Here is a 10752-nt window from a genome sequence, read left to right as displayed (position 1 = left end):
GAAATAATGAAAAAAAAGAATGTAGTTATCTTTTTGGAGTAGGAGCAAGGGAAAAATCGGTACTAAAGTTGTTTGGTATAATCTTTTTAATAGTATTTTTAAATTATTTATTTATTTTTGGCTGTGCTGGGTCTTTATTGCCATGCAACCTTGCCGTGTTACCTTTCTCTAGGTAAGGCTATTAATCAGGGGCTACTCTCTAGTTACGGTGCGTGGCCATCACTTGTTGCTGAGCACCGGCTCTAGGTCACGCTGGCTTCAGCACTTGCAGCTCCTGGGCTCTAGAGCACAGGCTCAATAGTTGAGGTGCATGGGCTTAGTTGCCCCGTGGCATGTGGGATCTTCCCAGATCAGGGACCAAAGATGTGTCTCCTTCACTGGCAGGCAGATTCTGAGCCACCAGGGAAGCCTGTTTTAAGAGTATTTGATTTGAAAACTCTTTGCAGTTTTTCCTTATAAATGAAAATAATAATGAAGCCACAAAGATAAACAAGGAAAATGCTAGAACAAAGGTAGGTGTGGCCATATCTGACAATACAAAATTTAAACACAAAATTTAAAACATATCAAAAAGTATAATTATCAAGAATATAAATTGTTGTGAACTATTATTTATCTAGAAATATAATAAGACTATTAAAAATGAAAGGGTAATTTGACATATTCTCAACTATAGAGACAGGTTTAACATACCTCACTCAGAAATTGACAGGTGAAATGAAACAAAAATGAATTTAGAAAATAGGATATTTGAACAATACATTTTTAGAGTGTGATTTAGTACTTCTATATGAGACTTTCAAAGCAACAGATAATACATTCATTTCAAAAACTAATGAAACGCTTTTTTTCCGGACCTGGCTAAGGAGGAGGCGCCATCATGGGAGTTGACATCCGCCACAACAAGGACTGAAAGGTTCGACGCAAGGAGCCCAAGAGCCAGGACATGTACCTGAGGCTGTTGGTCAAGCTGTACAAGTTCCTGGCCAGACGAACCAACTCCACCTTCAATCAGGTTGTCCTCAAGAGATAGTTTATGAGCCGCGCCGACAGGCCACCGCTCTCCCTTTCCCAGATGATCCGGAAGATGAAGCATCCTGGCCGGGAGGGCAAAACAGCTGTGGTCGTGGGGACTATAACCGACGATGTTCGTGTCCAGGAGGTGCCCAAACTGAAGGTGTGTGCTTTGCCAGTGAGCAGCTGCGCCCGGAGTCACATCCTCAAGGCCGGGGGCAAGATCCTCACCTTTGACCAACTGGCCCTGGACTCCCCCAAGGGCTGTGGCACTGTCCTCCTCTCTGGTCCTCGCAAGGGCCGAGAGGTGTACAGGCATTTCTGCAAGGCCCCAGGAACCCCGCATAGCCACACCAAACTCTACCTCCTCTCCAAGGGCCGGAAGTTTGAGCGCCCCAGAGGCCAACGAGCCAGCCGTGGCTACAAAAACTAACCCGAGAGTCTACCTTGTTATTAAAAAGATTTGGATGCTAAAAAAAAAAAAAAAAAAACTAATGAAACATTTATAAAAGTTGACTATATATTTTAAGTCCTCAAAGAAACTTTTGTGGAATTTAAAATATAAAAGCCAAAATTTCTAACACATGAAATAAGAGGAGAGGGAAAAAAAGATGATCTGATTTGCAATTTAAAACACTATTAAATAACCTTTAAATAACTATTGAGATTAAAAAGATAGAGAACATATCTAAATTTACAAAAGAGAAAGAATGAATCTCAGAGAACAAAAAGATAAATCTAAGAAAACACTGAGACATTTTTTTAAAAAGGAGTATCTGTGCTGTTAGATATCAAAATAAATTTTTAAAAAACTGTACAGTAAATAAAGAGAATGGTCCTGAAACTCCATCAACACATCCAAGCATATATAAAGATGGCACTTCGTATCAGTATAGAAAGGATTAATTGTTTAATAAATGGTTCCAGGACCACTGGTTAACTATTTGCTGCTGCTGCTGCTGCTGCTAAGTCACTTCAGTCGTGTCCAACTCTGTGCGATCCATAGACAGCAGCCCACCAGGCTCCCCTGTCCCTGGGATTCTCCAAGTAAGAATACTGGAGTGGGTTGCCATTTCCTTCTCCAATGCATGAAAGTGAAAAGTGAAAAGGAAGTTGCTCAGTCGTGTCCAGCCCTCAGCCACCCATGGACAATTAGCTATTTAGGAGGGGAAAAATAGTTGATGCTTACATTGTTATTCAACAAATGAAATAATGTTCACTTAGATTAAAGAATTTAAAGTTTTAAATAAAATTATGTAAATTTTAACTATGTATAATCTAGGAATGACAGAAGGAGGGGGACTTTCTAGCATAGTACCAAGGCATGAAAATTAAAATGCCAATGATATGCCTTTTTTTGGTTGGGAAAATGGACCTCTTACATTGCTACTGGGCTTCCCTGGTGGCTCAGATCGTAAAGAATCTTTCTGCAATGCAGGAGACCTGGGTTCAATTCCTGGGTCAGGAAGATCCAATAGAGAAGGGAATGGCTACCCACTCCAATATTCTTGCCTGGAGAATTCCAGGGACAAAGGAGCCTGGTGGTTTACAGTCTATGGGGTCACAGTAGTTCATGGACTACAGCCCATAGGAGCTGTATAAATCACAAGCTGGAATCAAGATTGCCGTGAGAAATAGGAACAACCTCAGATATGCAGATGATACCACTCTAATGGCAGAAAGCAAAGAGGAACTAAACAGCCCCTTGATGATGGTGAAAGAGAAGAGTGAAAAAAATGGAAGTGAAAAAGATTCCCAAGATGGAATCTGCAAGGTTGTCTTTTCATCCTCTTAGGCTGGGTGCTCACAGTAGCCTGGTGGCCCCTCCTGCCTCAATTCCTCCCTCCCTCCCAGGGTGTGTAAGTGCTCTCTTCTGGGTCGGGGCTCCCCCCAGCCCAGAAGGTTTTGGTAGATCTTTATGCTATTTCCCCCTAATGTCTCTGGTACCAGTGCCTCCTGCTGACACGCCCTCTGGAAGCTCCCCCACAGAAGCTCCCTCACAGGTTTAAAACTCAAGATTCAAAAAAATAAGATAATGGAATCAAGTCCCATCATTTCATGGCAAATAGAAGGAGAAAAAGTGGAAACAGTTACAGATTTTATTTTCTTGGGTTCCAGAACCACTGGGGACAGGGACTGCAGCCATGAAATTAAAGATGCTTGCTCCTTGGAAGAAAAGCTATGACAAAACTAGACAGTGCATTAAAAAGCAGAGACATCACTTTGCAACAAAGGTCCATATAGTCAAAGTTATGGCTTTTCCAGTATTCATGTACAGATGTGAGAGTTGAACCATAAAGAAGGCTATGGTGTGTACGCTCAGCCATGTCTGACTCTTTGCAACTCCATGGACTAGAGCCCGTCAGAATCTCCTGTCCATGGAATTTTCCAGGCAAGAATACTAGAATGGGTAGCCATTTCCTTCTCGAGGGGATCTTTCCAACCTAGGGAACTGCGAACCGGCGTCTTTTGTGTTAGCAGGTGGATTCTCTATCACTGAGCCAAGAATTGATGCTTTCGAATTGTAGTGTTGGAAAAGACTCTTGAGCGCCCCTTGGACTAAAGGAGATCAAACCAGTCAATCCGACAGGAAATCAACCTTGAATATTCTCTGGAAGGACTGATGTTGAAGCTGAAACTCCAATACTTTGACTACCTGATGTGAAGAGCCAAGTCACTGGAAAAGACCCCGATGCTGGGAAAGATTGAGGGCAGAAGGAGAAGGGGGCAACAGGATGAGATGGTTGAATGGCATCACAGACTCAAAGGACACAAGTTTGAGCAAACTCTGGGAAGTAGAGAAGGACAGGAAAGCTAATGTATTGTAGTCCATGGGGTCACAAAGAGCTGGACACAGCTGGACACTGAACAACAACACTGCCATTAGGAGTGAAAATTGGTACCACCTCTCTGAGAAGCATTTTGTCAGTATATATTGAAAGTCTTAAAAATATGTCTGCTGTTAAAAATATATGTGCCCTTCAATCAAGATATTAAACTCTAGGAAATTGTTTTGGAGAAACAATCAGAATGTGAAAAAAGAATTGACCATAAGAATATTCATCACAATACTCTTAGAGAAAAACTGACAGTAATCCAACTACGTACCAGGGGTAGATTAGTAAAACAAATGATAATATAATTAGACTACAATACAGCTACTCATAATGAAAGGACCAAAGTATTGGCTCACATAAAAAGATATGTTGGTAATGGAAACAAAATGATTATGAAAGAATATATACTATCATTAATGATTTATACCATCTGTTCACATGTATATGCAACTGTCCTTCACATAATAAATATGTTAGTAAATATGTTCTCAGTAAATATGCTCAGTGCATGAACTAAAAAATGTAATTGCATATGTTATATGTAAATCTCACAGAAATATTCATTACAAACATTGGTTATATAATACAAAACTTAACTATAAAGTTTAATGTTGATGTATAAGGTAAATTTTAATCATACAGAAAAATATGTAACATGTTATACTATTAAACAAAAAGACAGAAGACAAATTATAAATATAGTGAATATGCATAAAAAACACTGAAAGAAAAAACTAATTTCTTTGAGTAACAGAATTATCCTTGATTCTTTTTTCTTCTTCCTATCTTTTTATATTGTCCAAATTTTTGGCATAAAAACATTTTTATAATGGTAAAGAAAATATTTTGAGCAAGTTTTATGTTTTGGGATACTATGCATTTATTTAAATTATATTTTTGAAGAATAATGTGAGAAAATTTTCACAGTATATTATTAAAATAATATGCTGGAAATTCTATATACAACATGATTATAATTTTGCTTATACACACATACATATACAAAGGAAAGAAACCATAAATTTATATTAAAATCTTGAGGAGTTTCTTTCAGGGTGGTAAAACAGTTCATCTCTTGTAATTTTCTGTATTTCCCAAATTTTCTACAAAAGGAATGTCTCTCTTTTGTAATCAGGAGAAAGGGCAGCAGGAAGGGGGAGGAAGAAATGTTTTTGGCTTTAAGAAATGGAAAATATATAGATGGGTTGAAGGTCAAGCCATCAATCCTAACAGATTCTCTCAGCATCATGGGAATTCATTCTCAGTGATAAACTTATTTTTTCCTCAAGTACATATTTTCTATAACTGTTTATGCTTATGCTTCTGAACACTACTAAAATATTAATGTATTCTTCTCATGTTGTCCTCTCCTGTTGCCCACTCTCCAAGCAACAAATCTATACTTTTCCAGCCTCTAAAAGAGCGAGGAAACTTGCCCAACGTGACATGACTCCTCTTTGGTGGCGGCAGGACCAGAATACAATAGCCCTTGCTCCTAGGCCGGGGTTATCCTCTTGGGAAACAAGTTCCTAAAATCCATTAAGCAGTTTTGAAATATTTATTCTTTATGTACTCTCCTTTAAATCAGCAACAAGCAAAATTCTGATCTCTTCGATTATGGATCCAATCCCAAAGAGCCTCCAAGGACTCCTGACTTGTGGAAAGTGAAGATGCATTCGATCATTAAGCAAATCCTTACTATGGCCCACAATGTGTGCGTGCACATGCTAAGTTGCTTCAGTCATGTCTGACTCTTCCTGCCCCTGTGGACTATAGCCCACCAGGCTCTCCATCCATGGGATTTTCCAGGCAAGAATACTGGAGTGGGTTGCCATGCCCTCCTCCAGGGGATCTTCCCGACCCAGGGACCAAACCTGTTCTCTTATATCTCCTGCATTGACAGGGGGGTTCTTTACCACTAGTGCCACCAATACGACATACCTAAGGAATATTTAATAACTACTTTTCATTTGATTGTTATCCTGATTCACCGGGCTTCCCTGGTGGCTCAGACAGTAAAGAATCTGCCTGCAAGGAGGGAGACCTGGGTTTGATCCCTAGGTTGGAAAGATTCCCTGGAGAAGGGCATGGAGAAGGCCATGGCAACCCACTCCAGCATTCTTGCCTGCAGAATCCCATGGACAGAGGAGCCTGGCGGGTTACAGTCCGTGGGGTTACAAAGAGTCAGACACGACTGAGCAACTAAGCACACTGATTCACTGATGGGAGGCAAGCCTACAAGATGAGCTACAGAACCAGCAAAATCTAGCTTAGGCTATCACCTACACAGGGTCTCCTTATCCATGTTTAAAGTCCCCTGGAATCCTTTAAAGTGTCCACCAACACCAGGAGGCTGGCAGACTTAGGCAGAAACACCAACCATTTGCATGTTTGCAAAGAAATATACACATTGCACACACACACACACACACACACACACACACACAGCATTTTGCTGAGACACCTCCTCTCAAAAGAAAACAAGAAACAAAACTGATTTCAACAGTCCATCAAATGCATAAATGGCATGCTATCTAATAAACTATTATAGGTTCCAAAACACATCCGCTCAGTCTTTCAAATGGTAAACTTCCATGAACTATTAATGAAACAGTATTGCTCTATTTTTTAAAATCCCTCAAGTCTAGCATTTGAAATCTAATCCAATTCAGAATTCTTTAAACATCAAATTCAACTTCTCATCCACAGTAAACACAACATCTAGAAGGTATGAGGCCTAAGTTAGTTAATAAAACGTTTGCTGCTTTTCTTTCCATAGTAATAAGAAATACTATCCAGTTTGCAATGATGAAATGTCCAAATACCATATAAACCTCATGAATATACCTCCCTCAGTTGCTTTAAGTATCAATCATAAAGAAAACTAACACTGTGACTTAATATTCCTTTTACTCTGCCAAAAACCTCTCCCAAACACCACATACACAAAAAAAGCAGTAAAGCCTGATTAACTTCATTGAAAGTTAGTGCACAATTCACATCTCAGTATGTGTATATGGGACATTTTAATCTCATCCAGAAGAAGGAACAGAGGCCTCTGAGGTCTCTCTTGCTGTGACTTCTACTACTATACTCCTACAAAAAGAAAACAGGCAATATATTAAAATAAAGAATTTCACTGTAAGCTTTTTAATCCATCATTAATTTCCTCTTTCCTCATAAGACAGTTTCACATTTTAGAATTTAGGAGTGCTGAGATAAATAACCTTTTATGTTTAAAGAAAGCAGATTAACTTGGGGAAATCATTGCTTCCTGTTAGAAGGACAAAAAATAGTGTATAAAGGAAAAATATACTAATAGATGGCTTTCTAAATAAAGCATGATCACTGAGCAATACTAAATCTGGTGTCTTCTGTGTCAAATTAATCTCTTCATTATGTGGAACCAGGCTGGCTATTTTATGTTTCAATCCATCTTTAAGAGCAACATTTGATTAATCAAGATAATGATGACAGTTTTTAGCTAGTGACAAATGATACATTTATCCAGGCCTTTTTTCAGATGATCCAAGCTACTGTGAGCAAGAGAAAAAGAAACATCAATTTGGGAGATTAGATTAGTACACCAAGTTTAAACTCTTCACTTACTCTAGCAAACAGGATCATAAATAAGGGTTTGTTAATGTATAAATCTCTACCATAAAAAATGATTATCAAATATAGGACATGCAAACTTGTCTGGATAATTTTATGTTAAGGAACATATAAAAAGTTGCATATTTGGGCTAATTTAAAGTTGGTGGATTTCAAAAACAATGTGACAGAACAATTTCAATTAAACTACTGGGAAGTTACCTTTTACTAAAATCAGAAGTGTTTTAAAAGACCCTTCTTAGAAGTAACTGTTAATACAGAGTGAGAGGGCATCTCATTTGTCCTCTTCATTAAAGGTAACTATGTAACTAGTTTGCATAACCTAATCTATCTGTTTATAACAATAGCTCTAATACAGGGGTTGGCAAACAACCCAGCCCACGGGCCGAATCCAGTTGGTCATATGTTTTTGTAAATAAAGTTTTATTGGAACACAGTCACCATAGTTCATTTATGTATTGTCTACTGCTATTTTCACACTACAGTGGAAGAACTGAGTGGTTTTGCAACTAAGACCATATGAGCCACAAAACCTAAAATATTTACTATATGGCCCTTTACTGAAACTTTGCTGACCTCTGCTCTAATATACTAGTTTTCAAACTTTTAGCAGTATAATTCTTTCAAACAAAATCTCACTTTAAAAATCTGAAAGCAATATTCCTAGAATTATTATTTTATAAATTAAAAACAGCATTTACTTAATATAAACGCAATCAATGATTACAACCAGCAGTTTTGTTGAACACAAAATAGAAACCAGGAGTGCCAGATGACAGCTGCAATCAGAGAAGTATCCCTGTTTTTTGGTTTTTGTTTTTTTTTTTAATTTTGTTTTGGTTGCAGAGAATTGATTCACACAGATAAGTGGTTGCAAATAGTAACAGTTCTTTTTTAAAGCTCCCTTGCAAATTCAGGATACTCTACAACTAAAAGATGATAGAAGTCTATTCCAAGAAACTGTACAAGTTAACCTGGCAGCCCATGTGAATACACTGATCTCTAAGGTTTTAAAATTCAGCACTTAGCATTTTTGTTAAGTGTGCCTTTATACTTCCACTTTAAAAACAGATTCTTTTTAATGCAAATGAATTTTTAGCTTACCAAGAGGGTTAATTATTATATGTAAAGTACATAAAACTGCCTGCTAAAAACTCCTTTCCTACTTCTTATGAAAAGTGTTTTCCCCAAATTTCAAACATGTGGTCTTAGTAAGAGCTTCCATGTTCCCAGATAGTACCACCTTCTCAGCCACAGTGATGGACCAAGCCAATCCAATCATTGTCTGTTCCCAGAATTCTTTACCTAGACATCAGAGACAAGACATTACCACTTACTCATTGATGCTGAAGAAGAAAGTTATGAGAGATATGAGACCTGAATGTTGCAAGAGATGCAAGTACTTTTCAGTCTTTTCTTCCACAGAAGAACTGAATATAAAAGAATGATACTGGTACACCAAGAGAAACAGACATAAAAAACAGAGAGTCTAGTGACACTGCAGACTATGGTTCCAGTTATTCTTAAAGCCTAGCTGCATCCCTGACCTCTCTGTAGTTTGATTATAAAAGGTAATAAATTCCTACCCTTTTTATCTGAGGTAATTTAAGCTAGGTTTGAGTTGAGTATCCTAACAGACACATACACACACATACACATATGCATACACATAAATGCTTTCATTGCAAATGTATGGGTAAAAGTCTGAAAGGACACTTATGACAATAGATTTCTGCCATTCTTTATGGCTACCTATTCTATTACATAAACTCCTTTTCTACATTTCTATAATCTGCCCATTCCTTATAAGTCTTAATAAAATGTCAGTTGCAACAGTCCAAGTAGTTTATTATTAGAACTTCAACTAGGGAAGTGTTAAGATAGATCCAAAGAATGGGATGGACTTGGGAGCATACTGAGAAGTAAATCTTCCAGAGATTGGTGCCTGAATGAACATGGGAGAGGACGTAATGAAAGCTGTCAAGGAAAATTTACAAGTTTCTTGCTTTGGTGACTGAATGGTGATGCCATCATCTAAGACAGAATGAAGAAATGGGCAATTCCAGTTGGTTTTTAGCTAAGTTGTAAGTACTTATGAGATTTGTAGATAGAGTTGGAAATGGATTTCACAGGTTCAATGTAGAACAGAAATACAGATGTAGGAATCCTCAGCATTCAATGATGCTAATTGAAAACATGAGACTGAAGCAGATCATCTAAGGATATTATGAAGTGTGAGAAGAGCAGTGAAAAGAAAGAATGGAATCCAGGGGGATATGTTAGGGACAAGCAAAGAAAATAAAAAGGATCTCATTTTAAAAATGGAGAGAGAGCAGTCAGAGAGATGGAAGGAAAACAACAGTGTGCATTACACAGAAAACAAAGCTATACAGGACCTCAGAAATGAGGGCATAGCCAACTACACAAAATGTGAGGGAAAGATCAGAGAAGACTGAAAAATCTCTATGGGTTGTGCAGTTAGAATGTACCTACAAAGTACACAATAAAGGCATTTCTGGGAATGCCAGTCTGGAAATGGTTCCTTTAAAAAAAAAATTAGAGATCTAAAATTTAAATGTATATAATGGAATCAAGAATAAAATGTGAATGTAATAAAAATTCTGTTCTGATTTGTCCTGCTTGTCATTTTTCAAGTGATTAGGTTCTAATTCTGGATGAGGAAGGCAATATTTTACATCTTCTCTGTAGGGTCAGAAGCCAGGGACCATGTTGCTCCACCCAGCTGGAGGAGTTACAAATGATCTATTCTTGAATAGAGTAGATACAAACAGCCTCTCTCTGTTTTTATTACATTTTAAATAAGACTAAAATGCTAACTTATCAGAAATACACTAGAGAAAAAAGAAACAGCGTGGATGTAACCTCCTACTAATGAGGCACTAATGCATAATTATTATAATACACGTACTTCTCTCTACAGACGAATATTTATAAACACTGAAACAGTCTAGTTTGCAGTGAAATCTCATGTACAGATTGCTTTTCTCTTGTGGTTTGTCCTTTTTTCTTATTGTGGTAATTTTTAATGACTTTCACAGGCTCTGCTAATTCTCTGAAAATACTCAATGAACCTGTATACATAATATGTGCTGTCTTCAATGAGTATGTGGAGATGAGATATTAAGCTACATTAAACACACTACCATCAGTAAAAGTAGCCAGTTATCCCTATTTTAAATACTCAGCATTGAGCAAAAACACAATATGTTAAAACAAAATCAGTTGAATTAAATAATTTCAATGTATGGAGAAGATCAGAAGAATA

At 37.6% G+C, this 10752-nt stretch overlaps 1 pseudogene; it reads left to right on the top strand.

The window, feature by feature from the left end:
• The first annotated feature begins 850 nt into the window (after nt 1-850).
• LOC139182199 (large ribosomal subunit protein eL18 pseudogene) lies at nt 851-1462 on the top strand (annotated as a pseudogene).
• The last annotated feature ends 9290 nt before the right edge of the window (nt 1463-10752 follow it).

Source organism: Bos indicus, chromosome 3 (genome assembly GCF_029378745.1).
Source record: "Bos indicus isolate NIAB-ARS_2022 breed Sahiwal x Tharparkar chromosome 3, NIAB-ARS_B.indTharparkar_mat_pri_1.0, whole genome shotgun sequence".
Taxonomy (NCBI): Eukaryota; Metazoa; Chordata; class Mammalia; order Artiodactyla; family Bovidae; genus Bos; species Bos indicus.
Note: the sequence above shows the minus strand (reverse complement) of the source record. Positions and strands in the feature narration are given on the sequence as shown.